We start from the raw sequence: 25,156 nt of genomic DNA on the forward strand, positions 1-25,156 counted from the left end.
TTTGTGGCTAACTCAGTTGTATCTCTTTATTTGTTCATTAACTAGAAAATAAGATTTCTTGTTTGTTTGTTTTTTAATTATCAAATAAAACTTTAGTTTAGTTGGATTTAGAACAAGAAAACAAAACTTGCCTCCACACTTGCTACAGAAATAACATGATTAAAATCTGGATTGATAATTCTATGGTCTGACTACTTTCCTTAAAATTACTTTAAATATTTTCAGAGTTAAGTACTCCCTTTAAAAAATGTTACCCAGCCTCTTACATGTATTTTTATGATTATATCTTAATACATTCTTATTAAAATTATCTACATCCATGTTTGACTTCCTGCTAGACTGTGAACTTTTCCAAGACAGGTCTTGTTCTGGGTCAGTCAACATAGTTCTGGAGTATAGAGGAATAAGGAGGAAAACTAAATTGTTGAAATTATCTCAGGAAAAGGTAGCAAGGGTCTAAACCAGCCGTGGGCAAACTACGGCCTGCGGGCCAGATCCGGCTGTTCTATCCGGTTCTCTTGCTCTCCCCTCCGCTCCTTTACTTTGAATTTATATTAGTTCACACAAACACTCCATCCATGCTTTTGTTCCGGCCCTCTGGTCCAGTTTAAGAACCCATTGTGGCCCTCGAGTCAAAAAGTTTGCCCACCCCTGGTCTAAACAAAGTAGCAATAGTAATAGCAAGAAAGAGTGGATGAAAATACCTTGTAAAAGATAATCAAAAGCATTGAGAGAATAATTGCATCTGAGGGATAAGAAGCATGATTTTTTTCACTACAGTAGATATGCATGGGAAGCAAATGTCTTTCATTATAATTTTCCTGAGCCCCAGTTAGAGCCTCTAAAAATTTTCTTCCTCTAAGGGTCACTGAGTTGTTGTTGGAGTGAGTTTAAAGGGACAGCTGTAATATACACTAGCTCTGAAGGATGAGTATTATCCATTTCTTTCAAAGTGCTGTCCTTCACTGACCTTTACAAGCTAACCATGAGAAAACAGCTTTTACTCATTCTTTTTAGCAAGTAAGAGAGACCTTAAAAACCTCAGGGTAGAAAATCATTTTCATGACCAATATGTAGAAAATTCAAATCCTTTAGTAGGAGATGCAATTCATTCTCACTATTAAGTTCATAGTGCAATGAAAGGTGTTACGAAAATACATTTCAGAGATTTAATGAATTATTTAAGACAAGGGTCCCCTAATATCAAGTCCATGGATGGGTTTAGAAAGAGTCTGTGCTAATGGATTTTTAAAAATAATGACAAACAAGGTCTAAGCCAGTAATGTCCATACCAATGCAGACTTTTAACTATCAATAAATGTGAATAGGACTTTATTAAGGTGGGTTAACAGAATCCAGTATGAGTAGCAGAATCAAAAGTGGTAAACAAACATTAGAGCCAGTAATAAGGTGCAGATTAATAAGTAATATCAGCTATTAGATACACAATGAATTTTAATGAGAAAAAAGACACTTTCCTTATAAAATAATTACAAAGTAGTATCTTTTATATAAACAGAGAAACAAGACAATGAAAACAGAAGCCTATTTATGCACCTGATTGCCTCCATGAAAATTTAACCAGTGAGATCAATGAAAATACCAGCCCAGTAAGCAAGACAGCCTACTACAAATAAAATAGAAAATATGAAGAGGTTCTGGAAATACTACTCCAATTTCCTGCTAAGCAAAAATTTTAACTCCAAAGGAAGATAAAGAGAAATGAAAGCTCAACCCTTTACAAGTTTAGAACCAAACTTATTATTGATGATAACCAAAAATTGGGGCACACAGTCCTATGTGATTCCCCTTTACAAATGAGACCCATGTCCCACATACTTCAGGAATAAAATCCATTTATTACTTGGAATTACACAAATGATGCCATCCACACGTTGTTCCTTTCTTGATTGATGGATTCACTTAAGAAAAAAGTATAAAAGGGCTCTACTTTTCAGCTTAAAGTCAGTATTAAAACCAACTCGCCTCCCTTTTTCTTTCAAAAGTCTGGAGGCTTCGCCAAAATAACTTCACTCTTTCTTGCCCTAATGAAGCTAACACCATCCTGGACTTGGCTTATTTGTAAAATAGTTATTTCCCAGATGCTGGTTATCTAAAGAGAAAGAAGAGACAAAAGAGTACAACATGTAGGGTCTGGCTAGATAAATTCATGAAGAGTTTAAGAATATAGAAATTCAACATTTCAATTAAATTAAGAACATCTACAAAAAGGTAATACCAGCAACATATCTTCCAGCTTACTTGACTTGATTCTTTTAAAGACCTGTAATAAGCAAACTGAAGGCAAGATGTTTCCATAAGCTATCAGGAATGAGAACTTCTCTCCTGAAGTTTATTAAGTGGCGTTTCCTCTTTTGCTTCTTTCTGGTATAGAATAATGCCTTCACAAGCCTTTCCCTGGTTTTGAATACTTCAATAACCTTCTTTCAAGTCTTCCTGCTACTATGGGTGAGGGTGCATGAACTTTTGGAAAACAGCTGCTTCACATTGTTCCCTTTGCCTTTTTCTCTCTTCATCAAAAATGAATAGCTACCTTATTTCCTTATGTCATGGGATGAAAACAATTTAGTCATTATTGAGACTTCTCGTCCAATTCTAGTCCTTCTGGTGGTACCCCTCCAGGGTCCAGATACATTAAAACTTGTCTGCCCCCTCCCCCCCCCCCCCCCGCCACAGATAAAGGTTATATAGTCTTTCTTGACAATGGCAAAAGGATAAGTCTTGCATACCAACCCTATGCCACCATTATAAGCAAAGTACAACTTGGGTCAGCTACAGGTTCCTCAGTAGAAACTGTCACTCTATTTCCTTGCACAGAACAGGCAATTTGTGTCCACAGAGAAACAAACAAACAAAATCCAAAATGCCAAAACAGTAAGTTTTCAGTCTAGTCCAATAAAGATGGAGCTAGCAACTTTGGGGCTACTAGTAGAAACAATGCATTCACTTAATTGCATACATTCACTTAATTGCATCCAGATATATTTCATAGGTCTCTTTGCTTTGGAGTATTATTTTCACTTTTGACCAACTCAACATCCCAGACTGAACATATCTGTGCTATCTGCCAGAAGGCCAAATTGATTTGGGAGAGAGAATCAAAGACCAATCATAAAGCTCCATCACAGTCTCTGGTATTCAATAGATTTTCCTATTTCCCGAGGCCACGTGTCATAAAACTGCAGCTATGGTGTCTGTGCCTATGACTACATACTACCAGGCACAAACAATGAACAAAGAAGATATTCACATATCATTGCTGTAACTGGCTGTGGCAAGGGTAACATTTTCAAAATGAAATGACAAGCTCTGGACTGTGCTGCAGTGATTACAGTGGGGATTCTGCCAATACTGGCAGGCAGAGGAGGAAATGTAAATGGACTCCATCAATTTGCTTTGAATCAGGAAAACAGTCTGCTACTAAGTGAACCAAATAAAAAACATTAGTTTAAAAATATGGAGTATTTCTTGAATGTGTGTATCAACCTTACACAGGGCCATGCTAGTCTTCTGTTGTCATTCCAATTTTAGTAGTATATTCTGTGGAAATAGGTACTATCCAATGAACTTAACCAAAAACACTAGAAGGACCTTGCTTTTAGTTTCATTCATACCAAGGCATAATCCCAAATGGCTACGTTACATAATTATGCATAAGTGGACTACAAGTGTCATGGAAACATATTTTAGTTTATAAGGTATTTAGACTGCAAAAATCTATCTTGAAATGCACCGAGTATCCTTGGTTATCTATCATACCAATACTTAGGTCCCTGACATTTTTGTCTAAGTTATTTATCAACCCATGCTATTATCCCTTTTGACCCCAAATCACAATCTCAACCTTTGTGTTTGACCTCATTTCTTTTCTTAGAGGTCATTAGTGTAATCTCTTCAAGTAGTGTTTCTATTATACCATACCTATAGATAAAGTATTGGCATTCTTACAAATAGACACACAAAAAAAGAATGTATAGTGCATTAAAATTTTATTTCATGAAATTTCACTCAAACTGGTCACAATGTTTATTCTTTTTAAAAATATATATTTTTATTGACTTCAGAGAGGAAGGGAGAGGGAAATAGAAACATCAATGATGAGAGAGAATCACTGGTCTGCCGCCTCCTGCACACCCCCCCATTGGGAATTGAGCCTGCAACCCCGGCATGTGCTCTGACTGGGAATTGAACTGTGACTTCCTGCTTCATAGGTTGACGCTCATCCACTGAGCCACACCAGCCAGGCTTAATGTCTATTCTTAATCTGCCCATTTCACATGCCAAATTTATTGGTTAAAGCAAGTATTCCCCAGTTTTACTTAAGCAGATAAACACATAAAGAACTACTTGCAAATGTTCCATTTCTTTAGATTAAATTATGTTATTTGTTCAGTGAACACTACCCAAGTATATCCATAGGTAACAATACATTTCCAGAGGGATTCTACAACATTGGATGAAAGACATGAAATATAGTAGAAACTTGATTTTAAAACTTTGCTTTTTTAATGAAAAAAGACCAAACAATAACATTATATTTTGATGCAATTGTTTGCCATTTGCTCCATTTCTGGAAATAACAGAATCCCACATAATAAAAGGCTAATATGCAAATGACTGAATGGTGGAATGAGCGGTCACTATGATGCACGCTGACCACCAGGGGGCAGACACTCAATGCAGGAGCTGCCCCCTGGTGGTCAGTGTGCTCCCACAGGGGGAGCACCGCTCAGCCAGAAGCCAGGCTCATGGCTGGCGAGCACAGCGGCGGTGGTGGGAGCCTCTCCCGCTTCCATGGCAATGCTAAGGATGTCTGACTGATGGCTTAGGCCCACTAAGCCATCAGTTGGACATCCCCTCAGGGCTCCCGAACTGCGAGAGGGCAACAGGCCAGGGTGAGGGACCGCCCCCCAAGTGCATGAATTTCGTGCACTGGGCCTCTAGTATTTTAATATTACACTAATAATAGTGGAAAACCCTAGTGTGAGCAATTACTGACCAACCTCAATAGTGATTTATCATCCTTGAGTATTGGATCTCTGATAAAAGGGCTACTTCACTAAAGCAAAATTTGAAGTAATGCAGCAATCAGATAGAGGGTAGCTTAATTTCAGTACAACTGTCATCCACCCAAGATGTGAGAACTAGTTCTATGAATGACAACAATGTGGAGCCACAGATATATTTTTTATTGATTTTAGAGAGAGAGGAAGGGAGAGGGAATGATAGAAACATTGATAAGAAACAAATATCGATCAGCTGCCTTCTGCATGCCCTCTGCTGGGAACTGAGCTGGCAATCTGGCCACATGCCTTGACTGGGAATTGAACCTGCGACCTCTTGGTGCATGGGACAATGCTCAACCAACTGAGCCACACCGGCTAGGCAAGTCACAGATATTTTAAAAAATACAACTTTTTTTTAGCTATTACAATATAAGCAAGGTATTTCAGAATGTACTTAACAATGGGAGAGAAGATTACGAGATGGTCTTTGCCCTTTCAAATATTTATTGTTCACTTATACTTGATGTAATACAATGTACCAAGTACCTGGGAAATTATAGTTATTATAGCTTAAAATGAGAGCAATGAGAATAACAAACCGAAATGGGTGTAACTGTGTAAAAACAGCAACATAAATGATCAGTAAGTACAATATTAACGTGTTCATTCGTTGATGCTCAATATGTCATCAGTTGACCACCTAAAGCATACAGTTAAATAAATTACCTTATAATAATAATGCAGTAAGTTAAAGTGCTTCCTTAAAAATGTATCAACTGATAAAAACTTTTAAATTAGTTAACATATCATTATCCCAACTATTATTTCAACAACTGCCTCACACATTATGATTCATGAGTAGTACCCCAGGAAGGGGCATGACTGCAAAGGTTGAAGTAAAGAGATAAGGGAAAGTCCCAAGGTTGGAGAGCTGTAGGGGTCATCAACAGACACTTTTGTGTGTGTCGCCCCATAATGGCTATTGCAGCGATGGACACATAATGGGGAATTTTGATGTGATGAAAACTCAGAGTGAGAACATCTATTATGGTACATAAAGAGCACACCCAAAGCTTAGTTCTTAAATTGAAAGATTAGGTTAAAACTGGAACATAAGCTTTTAACTTCATCTAGTTAATACTAATAATCTCTATTTGATAATTATTTATGGTCTAATGTGATTATAATTTGATACTCTCATACCAATTGTGAGGGGCAAGAGGAAGAGACAGGAAAATTTATTTATAATATTTTCACTGTCATTATTAGAAGTCAGAAATTTACCTTCTGTCAAAGACCCTCAAAATGATAAAGTTGTGTGTTTTTTTAAGACGAAAGTATAGGTTCTATTTTTATAGCATAATTGACAAAAATCACTATAATTTGCTTATTAGTTTAAAAAACCTACTTTCACATCTCTAGAAATTGACTAATTAAAACCTGTAATTGGTTCCTTTGTTAAAATGGGTTTTACAATACTAGTGTTCTTACCAATCAGTAGTCTACTCACAACAGTATCACTAGCACTAAGATACAAATAACAGTGCTGTATTTATGACTGCACTTTAGTTTCCACAAAAGCAAAATTCTGAGAAAAGCATGAGTCATTATCTCCAGGGTTAAAAAAATAATGTTTCTTTGATCAGAATATGAAATGTTACTGAAACCAGTAATTTAGACTAGAAATTCCTTTTCTGAATAAAAGGAACAGAATGTTTCTTTTCTCTATGTGAACACTCCAAAACTAGCATAACTGTCCATCTGTCTGCTTTTACTACTCTATATATCTGGTGTGTGGTGACAGAAAAAAACCTTGAGTCTAGCCATTTTCAGTCCTGGTCCTTAGTTTTTCTGTCCTGTCAGCTTGTCATTTTCCCAGGATAAAATATATGCCCCCCCCCCCCAACACACACACACACACACACACACACACACACACACACACACACTCTCTCTCTCTCTCTCTCTCACTTCCCCTTTACTATTTGACTCAGCATCTATTACAAAGTCATTGCAATAAACATAGAAAATATTCTAAAAGTGGATATTTCCAAATTATTAAATGTTGGAAAGTTTTCTGGTGCATATTTTATATCGCATCTTAAAATATTTTCCTTAATGCCCGGCCAGTGTGGCTCAGTGGTTGAGTGTCAATGCAAATGCATGGACCAGGAGGTCATGGTTTGATTCCCAGTCAGGGCACATGCTTAGGTTGTGGGCTTGATCCCCAGTAAGGGGCATACAGGAGGCAGCCAATCAATGATTCTCTCTCATCATTATTGTTTCTATCCCTCTCTAAAATCAACAAAAATATATTTTAAAAAATAAAAGAACGTTTTCCTTATTAAAAGGTCAAAGTTACAAAGGTAAGGACCTATTGATGCTATAAATGATGTAATAACCCCCCCCCCCCGAAACTCCCCAATAGAAGTCAAAATAATCTTTCTATGATAATTTTTCTGGCCTCCTTTATTCTTTTGTTGGTATCTCTTAATCTGTTAATTACTCAAATGTGGGCATTTTTCATGACATCACTGCTCTCTCAATCTCCAAGGTTAGAATCTTTGGAGTTATCATTCTTCGTGCATGATGTCATTTCCACCCATTAAATCGCCCTCAAATTCATCACTTTTTTTCTTTTTAGCCATCTTCTCTATCATGTATAAACCCTAAATAGTTCTCATGTGTAATACTGATCTGTCTCTAATCCTACAAGCATTCATTAAGCAATTGCTATCTATAAGACACTGACAATTAAAGTGAAGGCATATGTAATGAAAACGAGAGGGGAAAATACCATTCATACGTGTACAGTACATAAATAAATGTGAAAAGGACAGAGTTCCAAACTTTATTACCCAACCTATAAGGCAGAATGTAGTAATTACAGGAGAAAGTGTGTGTGTGTGTGTGTGTGCGCGCGCGCGCGCGTGTGTGTTTAAGGGAGTCACACTTAATAAATGAAAAGGATTTCTGACAGGTACAGAATGAGGAGAAGGGCAGAATGATAAAGAGGGCAGTATGCACTAAGACAAAAAGACCTGGAAGCACACATTATTCACTTTCTCCCTTCCCCAATTCATTAACCAGTGTCATTAGAGGATTCCCACTCCCCAATTCATTATCCACAGTGTCACTGCATACCTAATCACACTGCTACCCAATTAAAATGATATGGTGACTTTAGTATCTACAGATTACGTATGGCTGAAACTCAGAGCCTCACCACAACTATGCTCTCCTCTTCCTCTCTCCCCACACCCCAGCCCCCTCCAAGCTCTAACCTTATTGGATCAATCTTCTTTTTTGCATTTGTAAATAGGGTCTATGATTTTCTTCTACACCTATTTCCATTTGTTGCTATTGCCACCATACCTATCCTTTAAATTTAGCTCAAATGCCTTCCTTTCTCATTAAAACTTGGTTTATAATACCAGATTAACTTCAGAATAATTTTGTTAAGTTCAAAAAAAGATCAAAGCAAAACTTGGTGACATTTTGATTGAGAACCTTTGATTTATACTAATTTAGGGAGAACTGACATTTTCACAAGATAGTCTTTCTATTCAAGTATGTATTTTCACTTATCTAAGTCTATTTCTCAATGTTCCTCAGTGGAAGAATATTCTGTGTTCATGGATTGGTAGAATCAATGTCATTAAAATGTCCATACTACCCAAGGCAATCTACAGATTTAATGCAATCCCTATTAAAATACCAACAGCATATTTCACAGACCTAGAACAAATACTCCAAAAATTTATATGAAACCAAAAAAGACCCTGAAGCAATTTTGAAAAAGAAGAACAAAGTTGGAGGAATCACAATACTAGATATCAAGGTATACTACAAAGCCACCATAATCAAACCAGCCTGGTACTGGCACAAGAACAGTCATAAAAGATCAATGGAACAGAACAGAGAACATAGAAATCGACCCAAGCCATTATGCTCAATTAATATTTGACAAATGGAGTCAAGACAGTCTCTTCAACAAATGGTGTTGGGAAAATTGGACAGATATATGCAAAAAAATTGAAACTAGACCACCAACTTACACCATACATAAGAATAAACTCAAAATGGATAAAAGACTTAAATGTAAGTTGGGAAACCATAAAAATCCTAGAAGAAACCATAGGCAGCAAAATCTCAGACATCTCTCGTAGAAATATGTTTATGGATACATTTCCTAGGACAAAGTAAGCTAAGGAGAAAATAAACAAATGGGACTAAGTCAAAATAGAAAGCTTCTGCACAGCAAAAGAGACTATCAACAAAATGAAAAGGGAGCCCACTGTATGAGAGAACATATTTGGCAAAGGTACATCTGATAAAGGGTTAATATTTAAAATATATAAGGAACTCATACAACTTAACCAAAGGAAGACAATCCAATTAAAAATGGGCAAAGGACCTAAATAGACACTGCTCCAGATGGCCAAGAGACATGAAAAAACGCTCAAAGTCACTGATCATCAGTGAGATGCAAATTAATATGACAATGAGGTATCACCTCACACCTGTCAGAATAGCTACTATCAACAAATGACAAGGGCTGGCGAGGATGTGAAGAAAAGTGAACCCTAGTATACTGCTGGTGGGAATGCAGACTGGTGCAGCCATTATGGAAAACAGTATGGAGTTTCCTCAAAAAATTAAATATGGAACTGCCATTTGACTCAGTGATCCCACTTCTAGAAATATATCCTAAGAAACCTGAAACACCAGTCAGAAAGAATGTATGTACCCCTATGTTCACAGCAGCACAATTTACAATAGCTAAGATCTGGAAACAGCCCAAGTGCCCATCAGTAGATGAGTAGATAAAAAAGCTGTGGTACATTTATACCATGGAATACTAGGCAGCAGTAAAAAAGAAGAATCTCTTACCCTTCGAGACAGCATGGCGGAAACTGGAGAGTATCATGCTAAATGAAATAAGTCACTCAGAGAAAGACAAGTATCACATGATCTCACACATATAGGGAATCTAATTAACAAAATAAACTGATGAATGGAGTGGATCCAGAGACATGAAAGCATGGAACAGAGTGAGGCATCTTGGAGGGAAGAAGGAAAAGGGTGGGTGGGTGGGTGGGAGGTAATCGACCAAAGACCTTGTATGCATATATGCCTAACCCAGGGATGCAGACAGTGAGGTGGTGAGGCCTGGGGAACGGGGGGCGGGGTGGGCTGGAGGTGGTCGAAGGGGGGGAAAGGGAACATATGTAATACTTACAACAATAAATATTTTTAAAGAAAGGGAGGACAGAAGGATACAGTGAGAAGCTGATAAAACATGGTAGCAAAGTGAAACAGTAGCAGGAAATTTCAAAAGTGAAATTAAAATGCTCAAGTTTACTTTGATAATCTTCAAGTCCAGTGGCTATCAGAGAGCCATTCTTCAATTCCTCAAATGCTCTTATTGCTTACTAATGTATAGATTTCAACTTAATATTTGAGAGGGTTATTTTAGCTATTTGCTTTTTATAATTTTTTGAGACACTGACTGAGGAACTCTATTTGGAAATCTTTATAAGATATAAAAGTTTTTCAAGTGTGTAGTGTATTTCGAAGTATGCTACCCTGATTTCCATTTTCTTGATTTCAGTTCTAGAAATATTGGCAGGAAAAGTAAAAAGCTGACAGCTGGGTATAAGGATATTACAAGATGATTTTAATTATCTAAAATGTTTCTTTTAAAAGAACAGTTGCTACTAAATATTTCATTGCTAACATTTGGCTTAAGCCATAGCTACATGTATTCTATGGCATAGTGAATCTGAACTTTGCAGCTGGTGGTTGATTTCCATCAACACCTAAAGACTGAAGTCTAAACTTTGGAAATCAAGCTTTAAAAAATATGATGGAAACCCACTGAATACTTATACATATATACCCTTTTGTCTTAATTGTTACAGAATTGGATGTTACCTACATAAATATCAGTTGAGTTTAACTTTTAAAAAGTATTTGTGGCTATCCCATTAGGTTCCAAATTTCTGCAAGAGATACAAATAAGTATCACAAAGCAGAGTACAGGAGGTGGTTATGAAACTGAAAGACAATATAATACCCAGTAATTAGTTCCTGCTTTAGGTGAATAGGTATTATTTTATAAAATAGGACTGATGAAAAAGTTTATTAAAATATCGTTTCTCCCCAAAATGATAAAAGAGCAACTAATATGTGAGCGGGGGACGAAGGGGAGAGTGAAGCTTAAAAAGGAATGTGTGTGTGTAATTTTACTGTGATATTGTACCTTTCCTGTAAAGTTCAAAATCAGAAGGGAAGCCAGATTTCTTGGGTATAAATCTCAAGTCTATACTTACAAGCTGAGTAATTATAGGCAAATGCTTAATAATAAGAGACCTATTTTCTCACTGAAAAATGAGATTAATCACTCCTTCCTTGCATTCTTTATTGGATTGTTAAATCACATGACAAACATTTATTACGCAATTATTCCGTGCCAGGATTATGACAGAGGGACAAGATAAATCCTTGACCTCAAGAGGCTCGTAGTCTATTGAAGAAGACACATATGTAAGTAAGCAACACTTAGTGTTTGTTGTAATAAATAGAACCTAGGGAAACACAGAGGAGGGAGAGACCCACTCCACCTAGGAGAACGAGTCCAAAAATACTGGATACAGATTATTAGAAGCTGAAGATAGTGTGCCAGGTCCACAGTTACTGGGTAGAAGCAGTCATAATAAAAGGGGCTCTGAGCACCAGGAACAACATGGGCACAACAAGCACAGGAGTCTAGAAAGGCCTAGGTAAGTCTGAGGCAGTTCATAATGGCTGGGTTGTAAGGTGTTCAGTGAGGAAAAAATATAAAAAACACATCGCATACAGAAATATGGCCTGGTACCAAACTATGAGGAGAACTACAGTAAACTGATGAGCTTGCACTTTATTCCAAGGTCAGTGTTCCTCAAATCCTTGTCCTGGGATCACATGCATGAGGACCAAGAATGGGAAGGCTTGTTAAAATGCATATTCCCAGGCCCATGGATCAACTGAATCAGATTTTGTAGGGCTGAGTAACTCACTTTTTTCCCCCCAATTTCATTGCTTTTTATTAAACATGTTCTTATTGACTTCAGAGAGAGGGAGAGAGGGATAAAAACATCAACGATGAGAGAGAATCATTGATCGGCTGCCTCCTGCACGTACCCTGCTGGGGATCAAGCCCGCGACCCCAGCATGTGCTCTGACCCGGAATCCAATGGTGACCTTCTGGTACATGAGTCAACCACTCAACCACTGAGCAACACCGGCCAGGCTGGGTAACTCACATTTTGACAGGTTCCCCCAGGTGATTCTTATATACCCAAGGCTTGAGAAGCAGCAACACAGGCGATAAGGAATTACTGAGCTTTAATTTTTTATTTTTTGGGTGATACTTTGGCAGCTGCGTAAAAGCAGTGTCAATCTCTCTCTTCTACAGAACCTATTTATTATAGCACATTCACAAAATCCTTCTAGTTACTTACATGTCTGCTAATTTTGGCAGCAGTGTGGAAAGTAAAAGAGAAAAGTGGATTGATTGGGATCTGCAGCGATATGGAAAGGAGGAAACTAAGGCAGTGACTATGAAAGGATGGAGGTGGCATCAGGAGACATTTCTAAGAAGAAAAACCCAAAACTTGATGATCAGTTGGAGTTGATAGGTCAGAGTCAAGGTCAACAGAAATTTCTAACTTAGGCAAGTAATGTTATTAACAGGAAAGGATCATACAAAATAGAACTGTGAAAACATTTTGAATTCTGGAAATCTAAGAGTAAGATATTAATAAGGTTTCTTTCTAGAGTGCTTCCCACACTTCTTTTCTTAATTTAGATGTAGATTGTATTCAGATTTCTTTCAATGTAAAAGTAATTCATGCTTACAGAAATTCATTCACTTAAATACTGACTGAAGTGTCTGTTAATATCTAGGACTGTGCTCTGTACCTACTCGAAACACAGTGGTGCACAGAAGAATGAGGAAAACAAATTAGTGAAAAACACGCCTGAAGCAACCATTATTACCATTTTTTAATGTATTCTTTTACAGCTTTTTTTTTTCTATACATATTGGCTTCTAAGTTGTGCTCAAATAGTATAATAACTTTCTATTTTGCTCTTTTCACTTCAAAAATATATCCTCTAATTACTGTAAACTCTTCATAAACAATAGCCTTCTATGACTACCTATTGCTATGGGAGATACCAGCAGCTTACTTGTTGAATATTTAAACTGTTTTAAAATTTCCACTATCCTATATAATAAAAGGCTAATATGCAAATTGTCCCCTCGGGAGTTCAACCGACCGTGAGTTCAACCGCTCACTATGACATACGCTGACCACCGGGGGGCGGGGCAGAATGAAGGAAGGCCCTGGCCAGCAGCTGGCAGCCAGGGAAAGGAAGGCCCTGATCAGCCCTGATCACTGACCAGGCCTAGGGACCCTACCAGTGCACGAATATCGTGCACCGGGCCTCTAGTTCTATATAATGCTGCAAATGGACATATGAGATTAAAATATGTTAATTTTAAAGGCACAAAAATTGCTGACTTGCTTTCTAAAAGGATTAAATCAATTTAGACTGCCAACAGAAATAACTGAGCAAGCGCACCTTCACCAGCAGCACCACCATCAGAAAAAAACTTATTGCTAACTAAAAAAAGTAAAACTTTGTCATTGCATTTAAAAGTTTCACTTCTGTGATTATCTATCTATAAAGTTGGGGAGATTCCACTGGGCTGAGGGAGGGGTCCAAGCTGGACAACAGACTCCCCAGCTCAGGGTTCCAGCTCTGCTGTAAATACCAACAGAGATTGTGGCTAAGACAGAATCTGTTGGAGTCCCAGGCAGCTCCTCTTAAAAGGTTTGTGTACAGACTTACGGGAACTCACTTCCCCTGAGCTCCAGGTGGGACAGCAGTTTGAAAGGCACCAGGGGGACATATGATGAGGAAATGAACTGTCTGGCAGGAGGGCAAGAGCTGTGTGTGGGGGGAGGGGGGAAGGGGGTGGTGCGGGGGCATGCACACAACTTTCTGCCATACAAAAGTGCTTTCTGAGACCCCTTCCCCCACTTTCCTACAGAGCTGGCAGGTGGGAGCCATAACTGAGTCTTCATTTACATGGCTCACACTGTTTGCCCACCCTGGTGATTCCCTGAGACCCACCCAAGTTGATTCCAGTGGTTTTTCCATATGAATAGTCTGTCTCCACTCACGTTTCAGACGTTCCTAAAATCTCTCAAATAAACAGCATCTGGCCTCAGTGTACCTTGTTCCTCTCAGTAAGTGGCCCAAGGCCTGGCACTAGCAGCAGCCAGCCTTGGTTCCCACCTTGGCCTCCACCTGGCACTTCCAAGCACAGCACAAGCAGCAGCCATTTGTAGCCCATGCCAGGTGGCCCTGAGCAGAGCACAGGCAGTGGCTTCTCTTGGCCTACACTTCCCAGGAGGCCCCAGTGCCAGTGCACCCAGTGGACAGCTTCAGACCATGTCCAAGCACCACCTAACTGCCTCCACAAGTGACACACTCAAGGGGCAGACTCAACAGGCACCAGAGCCCTGCTTAAGTAAGTCCTACTCTGTGGTGGGCCCTTGCACAGCTGATCCTCCTCCACAGTGGTCAGTGGTTGCAGCTGATCAGCCTGGGGGTAAATCCCTCCCACTGACGTGCCAACAGCAATCAAGGCTCAACTACAACAGAAGGATGTAACAGCTCACATGTTGGGTAAGGAGGAGGCACACTTGGAGTGCCCAGCTTGGAACCTATAGAACACCTACTACATTAGGCCACTGTACCAAGCCTGGGAGGCATAGTAGCCCTACCTAACACACAGAAACAAACACAGGGAGGCTGCCAAAATGAAAAGACAAGGAAACATAGATCAAATGAAAGAAAGAACAAAACTCCAGAGAAAAAACTAAAAAAAAATGGAGACAAGTAATCTACTAGGCGCAGAGTTCAAATCAATGGCAATAAGGATGCTCAAGGAACTTCAATAGCATAGAAAAGGACATGGAAACCATAAAAAAGAACCAGTCAGAGATGAAGGATACAGTAACTGAAATGAAGAATAATTTATAGGGAACCAACAGTAGAGTAGATGAAGCCAAGAACAAGCAGCGATTTTAAATACTAATATAAGGAAGCAAAAAACACCCAATCAGAACAGCAAAAAGAGAAAACAATCCAAAAAATGAGGATAGTGTAAGGAGCCTCTGGGACAACTTCAAGCATACCAACATTCATATCATGGGGGTGGTGGAAGAAGAAGAGAGTGAGCAAGAAATTGAAAACCTATTTGCAAAAATGACAGAAAACTTTCCTGACCTGGTGAAGGAAATAGACATACAAGTCTAGGAAACACAGAGAATCCCAAACAAGATGAACCCAAAGAGGCCCACAGAAAGATGCATTATAATTAAAATACAAAAAGGTTAAAGACAAAGAAAGAATCTTAAAAGCAGCAAGAGAAAAGCAGTTAGTTACATAAAAGGGAACTCCAGCTGATTTCTCAACAGAAACTTTGCAGATCAGAAAGGAGTGGCAAGAAATATCCAAAGTGATGAGAAGCAAGGACCTACAACCAATATTACTCTTCTCAGCAAAGCTATCACTTAGAAACAACAACAATAAAACATATAAAGAGCCTCCCAGAAAAAAAAAAGCTAAAGGAGTTCATCACCACCAAACCATATTACAAGAAATGTTAAAGGATCTTCTTTAAAATGAAGAAGAAAAAAGATCAAAAGTATAAACATTAAAATAGAAATAAATACATATCTATCAATAATCGAATCTAAAAAACAAAATAAACAAGCAGAATAAAAACAGACTCATAGATACAGAGAACATTTTGATGGTTGCCAGATGGGAGGGTTGTTGGGGAATGGGTGAAAAAGGTGAAGGGATGGGGAAGTACAAATTGGTTATTACAGAAAATCATGGCGATGTAAAGTACAGCATAGGGAATAGAGTCAATAATATTCTAATAACTATGTATGGTGTTGAATGGGTATGAGATTTATTGAGGTTATCACTTAGTAAGTTAAATAATGTCTGATCACTAGGGTGTACACCTGAAACTAACATAATAATGTATGTCAATTGTAATTGAAAAATAAAAAATGATTTAAATAAAAAAATTATTTTTACTACTACTATTTATAACTATAAAAATGACAGTTTGAAAACATAAATTTTTCTTCCTCTGCTGTCATGTATGGTTTGATTTCAGATTGAGCTTGAGAGCAGTACCTAATTTCCATAGTTTTCCCTACAATATTTCCCATTAATGCTACTTTACATTTGATAATGCACTCCATAGTCTACATTCACAGAATAGTTACTTATTTAGCAAAAAGGACTCCAATGATTTTGCACTTGCAAGACATTAACTTCTTAAGGAAAAACAAACATAATACACTTGCTTTTAGGTAAAGGCAGTAAATTGTTTCAAGATGGAATACTACTTTCAGCTCTACCCCTGCAGTAAGTCCATCAGAAAATTACTTGGAAAAGTACAATCTCTGAAAGAAAAATAAGCTACAGAAATATGCTTAGCTTGTTGAAAGTAAGTATATACTCCAACAGTTTGCTGGTTAAAAATTATTCAAAAGTTGAAGGTGAGTAATTTGAACATTTATAGAAACAACAAATCAATAGCAAACACCATTAGTTTCCGATCAAGGACAATGATTTTTGTCAACCATGAACATATTTGCACAACAGAAGATACATCTAGAAAAAAAGGCTTACTATGCCTCTGGAATTGTTTCTAACATTACACTTTTTCTAATAACCATCTAGTGGGATGAGTTACCTAGGGAAAATATGGAACATACTTTCCTAGAAGTCTTTAACAAGGACAGTGGCCAGTGGCTATTAAGAGTGCTGTGACAGGTTTGCTGGCCTTTACAACCCTGGCAAGTGGTGTGCAATGGATGACCTACACTCCAAGCCTGTCAGTTACTAAATTGCTCTCAGTGCTAGTAAGTAAATGGTCATGCCTGCAGTAAGTCTGAGTCTCCAATCACTGGTGGTTTCAGAAAAAAAATAGCCAGTCCATTTTTTTCTGATGGCAGCTTGTCTTGACTACAGAATTTCACATAAGGACCTTTAAAACATGTGCAAATTTAGCCCAGCTGGTGTGTATCAGCGGTGGCGCGTCGACCCATGAACCAGGAGGTCACGGTTCAATTTCCAGTCAGGGCACATGCCTGGGTTGTGTACCTGGGTTGTGGGCTGGATCCCCAGTGGAGGATGTGCAGGAGAAAGCCAATTGATGATTCTCTCTCATCACTAATGTTTCTTTCTTTCTCTCCCTCTCCCTTCCTCTCTCTCTAAAATCAATAAAAACATTTTTAAATGCATACAAACTTATAAACAGGCAGATAAAACTATTTTAGCTTCTGAAAATACCACAAACTGAGATAAACTATCCTCCAAGAAGTGGCTTGCTTTCATCTTCTATGAAATCAGAAATAGACTTTGTGTTTTTTTAATATATTTAATTGATTTTTTACAGAGAGGAAGGTAGAGGGATAGAGTTAGAAACATCGATGAGAGAGAAACATCGATCAGCTGCCTCCTGAACACCCCCCACTGGGGATGTGCCCGCAACCAAGGTACATGCCCTTGACCGGAATCAAACCCGGGACCCTTCAGTCCGCAGGCCGACGCTTTATCCACTGAGCCAAACCAGCTAGGGCTAGACTTTGTTTTTATTTTATTTTTTATTGATGAGAGGGAGAGAGAAGAGAAAAGAGAAAGAGACTTGTTGTTCTATTTATTTATGCATTCATTGGTTGCTTCTTGTATGTGCCCTGACTGGGGATTGAACCTGCAACCTTGGTGTATCCGGACGATGCTCTACCAACTGAGCTACCCAACCAGGGCTAGAAATAGAGTTTATACTACTAGTAATCTCATAGAGTTTGGGAGTTGTAAATAACCTTAGAAATTTTGCAGGTGAAGAAACAAGTGCTGAAAGGTTAAGATCTAAGACCAAACAGCTAGTTAATAGTTCAATACAGAACCCAGATTTTCAGATTTCTGATCCAGTGTTCTTTTCACCCTAGCATATGCCTCCCCTTAACCTATCAATCTTTGTAAAAAATATCTCCAAATATCAATAAAAATATATAGCTAGTTAACAACTTTCAGAAAAGTATTTCTTATATGCTTCAAATCTATACTTAATAAATGATTAACTAAGACTGGCACATAGCAATTTACCTGCTTTTCAGATAGTTTAAAGAATATAGCTTGCCCTAACCGGTTTGGCTTGGTGGGTAGAGCGTTGGCCTGTGGACTGAAGGGTCCCAGGTTCGATTCTGGTCCAGGTCATGTACCTTGGTTGTGGGCACATCCCCAGTAGGAGGTGTGCAGGAGGCAGCTGACCCATGTTTCTCTCTCATCGATATTTCTAACTCTCTATCCCTCTCCCTTCCTCCCTGTAAAAAATCTATAAAATATATATTTTTTTAAAAAGGAACATAGCTAGTAAATAATAGAAAAGTATTCTGATTCTCAATTATGATTGTACTCCAAAAACATCAATGCTTACTGATTACCTACATTTGGGCATCATGCTAGGTGCTGAGGAAATAAGAATGAATACAGCTCTGCTGGTGTGGCTCAGTTGGTTGAGTGTTGTCCCATGCACCAAAGGTTGCTAGTTTGATTCTTAGACAGGGCACATGCCTGGTTTTTTGGCTTGATCCCCAGCAGGGGCATGCAGAAGGCAGCAGATTTATGTTTCTGTCCCTCCCTCCCTCTCCCTTCTACTCCCTCTAAAATCAATAAAAACACATTTAAAAATATTGAACACAAACATGGCCTCCTCCTATTAAAAAATTTATGTTTAAAATTATCTTCATAATATTGCCTTAGATTTTTATAGTACCTTATAGTGTAAGATATATCTCCCCACTGAGTCTCATTAACTCCTGGTGAGTTAGGCAAAGGAGAAGTGATCGGAGCAGAATGATTCTGTCCTAATGCAGCTTTTTTTCACATTGCAACACTGACTTCTTTGGTTTCCACTACACAAATATTTAAACTCGTAAGTGTACCACGTAAGCCTGGTTTGTAAGAATTCTTACTCTTTTTTAAATCCCATGTTTATTTCAAATGGCAATGCTGCTCCTGATACAAAGATTCCTTAGTTAACAATTGCAATTATATGCTAAAAGTTACTAAAACATAACCTCTTATAAAAGAGTGTAATTTAGATAAATTATCAAGCTAACTACTAAAATGATACAGAAGAAATGAATATTTAATTTTCAGGCCAAATACAAAAAATGTTATTCTTGTATTAGATATAAATTTAAAATAATGATGATCATATATACATTACTTCTTAAATAATTTTATGCACTTTGGGATCATTTAAATTGTCTCATTAATTAATTATATGAGTTACTTGACAAGCAACATATTACAATTCCTATTGTATCAATGCCGAAAAAAGAGGCTAAGATGTGATACAATCTTCCTCTTCTCCCCCATACACAAATACAAAGTAGCAGTTTGGTATTGGAATTTAGTTTCTCAGCCATCCAGATCAGAGTTCTATACAGCTTCATTTTTAAAAAAATTAAACTTGAAGGAAAAGTTCTAAGCTACTACTTTTATTACAAACTTACAAACTCTTTATTGAAGCATCTTAACTTTAATTTCTTAATGGATTGATTTTAGAGAGAAAAGTGGAGAGAAACATCGATTTGTTGTTCCACTTATTTACGCATTTATTGGTTGTTTCTTGTGTATGTCCTGGCCAGGATTGAACCTGCAACCTTTAGCGTATGGGGATGATTCTCTAACCAAGTGAGCTACCTGGCCATGGAAGCATTTTAACCTTAAATTCCCCAAGCTGTATAGTTAGGGAGAGGAGAAAGAACACCTAAAACTTCCTCAATCAGGATCAGCTGATTCATATAATAAAGGATTAAATGTGAATAAGATACATATCAGTTTATCTCAATTTGAGTCATCTTTAGAATGATGGAACTCTCAAGCCTTCAAGTTGAATCCTTAGACTTCAGTTTTGCCTCACATTTCTTATTTATACCCTCCATACTTCAGTTTCTCTTACCCACAGTTTTTAATTTTTATTATAGTATTTTTCCCCAAAAGGATTGTTAAAAAGATGTCCTATAAACATAAACATAAGAACTGAGCCAAGTCAATTTAATTTATACAAAAATTATCAAGATATCAAGAAACTTCAGCAGAGGTATTATTACATTGTGTGCAAGGTTACTTCTAGGCATAATTATTTTCCATGCAGGTTGACTCACACCTTGGTGTTTGACAATGGAATGGGATTCTAGTAAAATGAAAACTAAAAGCCAGAGAGGTTTTTGATCTCTCCCTAGTCACACCTGTAACACTAGCAGCCAGCAAAGTGGAAAATAGGATTTATTACACAAACCGAGTATGTTTTCTCAGCTAAGTTCATTCATTAGCTCTAATACCTCTGAAGGGGAATGGAAATGAACCTTTATTAAACACCTGACCCAGGATAAAAACTCTCTTGGATCTATATATCTCATTTAACTCAAAAAACAACAGCTCTATCAAGTAGCAATTACTCCCATTAAGCAGACAGGACATCTGTCCAAAGTGATCATGCCACTAACTGTAAGAGCCAGACTTTCAATCAAGAAGCTTCAGATTCCAAAGCCAATATTTTTACTACTCATAGGATTTTAAGGGTAAAACACTAGTCCACATAAAGCATCAGTACAATTCCTTTGTGTTACAGATGAGAAAACTGAGGTCCAAAGAGAATGAGACTTGCCTAAGTACACAACACTTATGGTGAAACTGGGATTTGAATTCAAGTCTCCTGATTTCCAGTGCAGTTAGTGGATAATAATGCTCTTTATTTCTGCGCGTGTGTGTGTGTGTGTGTGTGTGCGTGTGTGTGTTTGAGTGTCATTCTTCCATCCACCCCCCAAAAAATATATACATATGTATATTTTTTTATTGATTTCGGAGAGGACGGGAGAGGGAGAGAGAGATAAAAACATCAATGATGAGAGAAAATCATTGATCGGCTGCCTCCTGCACGGGACCGCTTAGGGGGGATCGAGCCCGAGTGCCCTAGACCAGAATTGAACCGGGGACCCGTCAGTCCGCAGGCTGACGCTCTATTCATCCACTGTCAAACCAGCTAGGGTGAGTGTCATTCTTGATATAATTTGCATGTAATTTATAGCATCGCATCTCCAAATGAAATTCATATGTGTGACAAGTTCAGGGATGTACATTTTTAGTGACCAAAATTATTAAATGTATTTGGCAAGAATAAAAACTTAAGTGTTTATAAATTATTACATATTGTAAAGTTAGCTGTCAATATGTTTGTTTATTCAGTTAATAAAGTGCCTATTTTATACTGGCTACTGTGCATGGCAGTAAGAATACAACTGTATGTGAGATAAAAGGGCTCCCTATCTTCATGGAATTTGCATCCTGGTGGAGGGTACAGACAAATAGGCAATTATAATCCAGTGAGTCAATGCTATGATGGTGAGAGTACAAGATGCTAGGAAGCAGGAACACCTAACCCAGACTGGACTTGTTAAAGGAGGTGATAATGAAAGATGAGTAGGAGTCAGCTAGTTAAGGATGGGGTATGGAGTGTACATATACTTTAGGAGGAGCTGTAGAAGGGAGGAGAAATGTACCTAGAGAGAGAAGGACCAAATCATACAGGTCCTTGAGAGCAAGGACTTTACAATCTTGTCTACTAGAATTATCTGGGGAACTTTAAAAGCAAACAAACAAAACAGATGTCTGGGCTCCATCTTAAACCAATTAAATCAGAATTTCTGGGAATGAGACTCTGACACTGGTATTTTTCAAAAGGTAACCAGATGATTCTAATAACCAGCTAGGATTAAAAACCACTGTTTAAGCTATACAGGGAATTAGAAATATATTGTAAAAAAAGAGATTATCTTAACTAAACTTCTGTGGGTCCGTTGTTTCTTTATCTATTAAAAAGCAGGTTAGAAATGGTATGATATAGTAAAAGAAATCAGAAAACATTGGTTTTTATCAACGAGTCTGTCAATGGACACCTGTCTGGCCTTAGATTAAAATATCATTTCCCAGAGATAGTAATACTGCCTTACTTATGGGATTGTTGTATAGTTCAGGATAAATAATACTTAAGAAAACAGCTTGATAACTGTGCTTATAAAATATAAACCATAATATTACAAGATTTAGGCTGCTAAAGTTGCACAATTTTTAAGATCATAAATATTTTCACCAGAGATGAAGTCATTTATGATGCTTCATTTAAAGAAGCAACCCTACATTGGCATTCAATATGCTAAATAAGATAAAGAACTGATTCTTTTAGGCTACTCTAGTTGCTAAAGGGATCAAATGGGGATTAAGTTAGCTCTTCAAATAAACAGATCAACAAAGGAAATGTCTTTTTTAAATGGTACTAGTGAATGTTTAAAAATCTTTATTCAATAAAGGGTACTAACAAGGAAAGTCACACACAAAGTAAACTGTTTTAGGAAAAAAGTTATTATGATCTACATTATTACATAAGTATTTTATTTATAAATTTAGGTATTTTTTTTGAGGGAATATTTATTTGGGATGGAGAGGATCTTATCCTGACAGGAAGGAAGCGCTGCCTCCAGAAGGACTGTGCAACACACAGAACCAGGCAAAGCCACTGCTCTTTCACAGTCTCCTCTTTATGTATACCCAGCCCCACGAAAATATACACTTCCATGTAACTTTTCAGTTTAAGTACAGTATTTACATTTAGCGACATCTCTTTAATGCTATATCCAATGTACTTACAATTTTAAAAAACTGATATAAAAACACTGTTCTGCATGTATATGTGGTTCATTTTTAATTCTTCAACCAAAACTGATAGCAATGCCTTTCAAACTGTATACTCAGTCAATGATATACTTCTGAAAAAACTTATTGATGAAATTTTATTTAATTTTATCTCAAAACAAAAACTGAGAAAACTAAAAAGCAAGCAAACAAACAAAAAACCCAACACACATACACACACATCACTGGATCATCCTCACATAAAAATGACACTGCAGAACATATTAAAAATTTTCCAGAACATGTGATGTTTAGAGAGCTAGGCTGTCAACCAGAATTCAATAGTTTAGTTAAAAAAAAAAAATCTTAAAACTTGAACACACTGACATATTAACAAATTCTTATGCTGTAGTTGCTTGTGTTTTAATTCATCCAAATTAAGTTGGCAACATGGTATCCTAAGTATTTCCAAGTCTTTTCTTAACAGGCAATCCAGCACATAAATTTTGCTACAGTGCAAATATGTAAGCAGATAACCAGAGAATCTACTTTCTAAGCAGGGAAACATGCGACCAATACTGCCCGCAGTGGTTCAAATGCAGCCGTAGAAAACACCCGACTTGAGTTACCAGGAATTTACCTACCCAAGTTTTCTAGGGGTTCTCCCAGGCTTCTCAAACTACGATTCAAAACATTACACCAGCCCATGTTCTGCATGTGCACAAAGGCGCAGCGCTAAAATGAGGAAGCTTCACACCCCCCCCCCCGCCCAAAAAAACCCCCACGAAATCACAGTTCTATTTCATTAAAGCATGTGCGGGCTTTTTTTTTCCAAAAGCTTCCCCTTATTGCGCTCCCTTTCCCTACAGGGAGCTATGTAAACAGCTCTCCAGTTATTGACATCTAAGAAAGTAGCTTTCGATTCCCAAGTCTAGGAACCAGCCACCATCACCACTGTTCCTTTAGCATCCTAAAATAAACCACCGGGGCCGCGGTCATCGGAGCTACCCTGTCTTCCCGAACCACTTAGCAGTTATGAAACCAGCATCACAGAAGAGACTTAGTAAAGACACCAACCACGAGACAATGTCTCACTCAGGTCTATGAATGAAAAGATCCACACGCTTGATTGTCACGGTCAAAAGGGGAAAAAAACAACCTCGGGAGGAAGGGTGGGAGGGGAACTGCGGGGTGGGGGTGCGGTTTTCCTTCGTGCCCCAGCCGGGCGATTTAAACCTGTTCGAGGCAAACGCAGGGTCGCAGGCTGGCGAGGCCGTAGTCCGTAGGTTTGACAGCCCCTTCGGACCAGCTCGCGGCTCCGCGCCGGGGTCCCTCCCGCCCAGGTACTCGCCGCAGCCTCGCCACCCGCGGGCCGGGTGGGCGTGCAAGGGCGAGGGGGACCGAGCTCCCATGGCCGGGGCGGCGGCCCTGGGCGCACTTCCTCAGTTCCTAGCCGCCCCATCACCAAAAATGGGAGAGGAAGGAAACAAGGAGCGAGGCAGCGGCTGCGGGGAGAAAAGAGGGAGTCCTGGTGTCTGCATCTGGGTGAGGCCAGTGGCAGGCCAGGCAGGGGGAGCGGCGATCGCAGGCGAACTCGCTGCGGCCGACAAACAGGGGTAGCCCCCGCCCAGCACGGCGGGCGCGCCCGAGAGTCCCCGGCTCCCACCCGGTCCCCATCCCCACCGCGCCCGCGCTCGGCGGGTCCGCGCTCTACTCACGCTCGGAGCTGCTCCAGCCTCCGCGGCTCCAGCCGCATCGGGTCCCAGCCCCGCGGGCGGCGGCGGCGGCGGCGCCGAGGGAGAGGAGAGCCGGCGGCGCGGCCCCCGCCTCCGGGCCCCTCTCCCCCGCCGCTCCGGAGCTGCCCGGCCGGGCCCGAGCCCTGCCTCGCCGGCGGCCCCAGCCCCAGCGGCCGCGGCGGCAGCAGCCCGAGACCTCAGCGGCCGCGGCGGCGGCACCGGAACTGCCGCTTTCTCCTTCTCGTTCCCTCTCCGGGCGAACCCCCGCCGCACGCCCCCGCCCCCGTCTCCTTTCTCTGTCACCCCTGTTTTTTTTCCCCCTTTTGTTTCCAGAATAAACTTTATTGGTCTCCTTTTCCGCTCACATCGTGTAAACAAACAACGAGCTCATCCCCACCCCCTTGCCTCCCCCCTCCTCGGGCAGAGGAGGGTTGGAGCCGAGGAGGGGCGGGGCCTCCGTGCCCCGGAAGCAGATGCGCAGGAGGGAGGAAGTGAAAGTGCTGAGGCCGGGAGGGGGAAGTGGGCACTTCGGGCTGCGCCGCGCTT

At 39.2% G+C, this 25,156-nt stretch overlaps 1 protein-coding gene across 1 annotated transcript in view; it reads right to left on the bottom strand.

Moving 5' to 3' along the window:
* Positions 1-24,731, bottom strand: part of PIK3CA (phosphatidylinositol-4,5-bisphosphate 3-kinase catalytic subunit alpha) — a 65,929-nt gene extending 41,198 nt beyond the window's left edge. Inside the window, exon 1 of the mRNA XM_080658109.1 lies at positions 24,593-24,731. The gene's annotated coding sequence lies outside the window, so the exon portion shown is untranslated. The remainder of the gene's footprint in view (positions 1-24,592) is intronic.
* Between the last annotated feature and the right edge of the window lie 425 nt (positions 24,732-25,156).

Source organism: Plecotus auritus (assembly GCF_963455305.1).
Source record: "Plecotus auritus genome assembly, chromosome: 2".
NCBI classification, from domain to species: Eukaryota; Metazoa; Chordata; class Mammalia; order Chiroptera; family Vespertilionidae; genus Plecotus; species Plecotus auritus.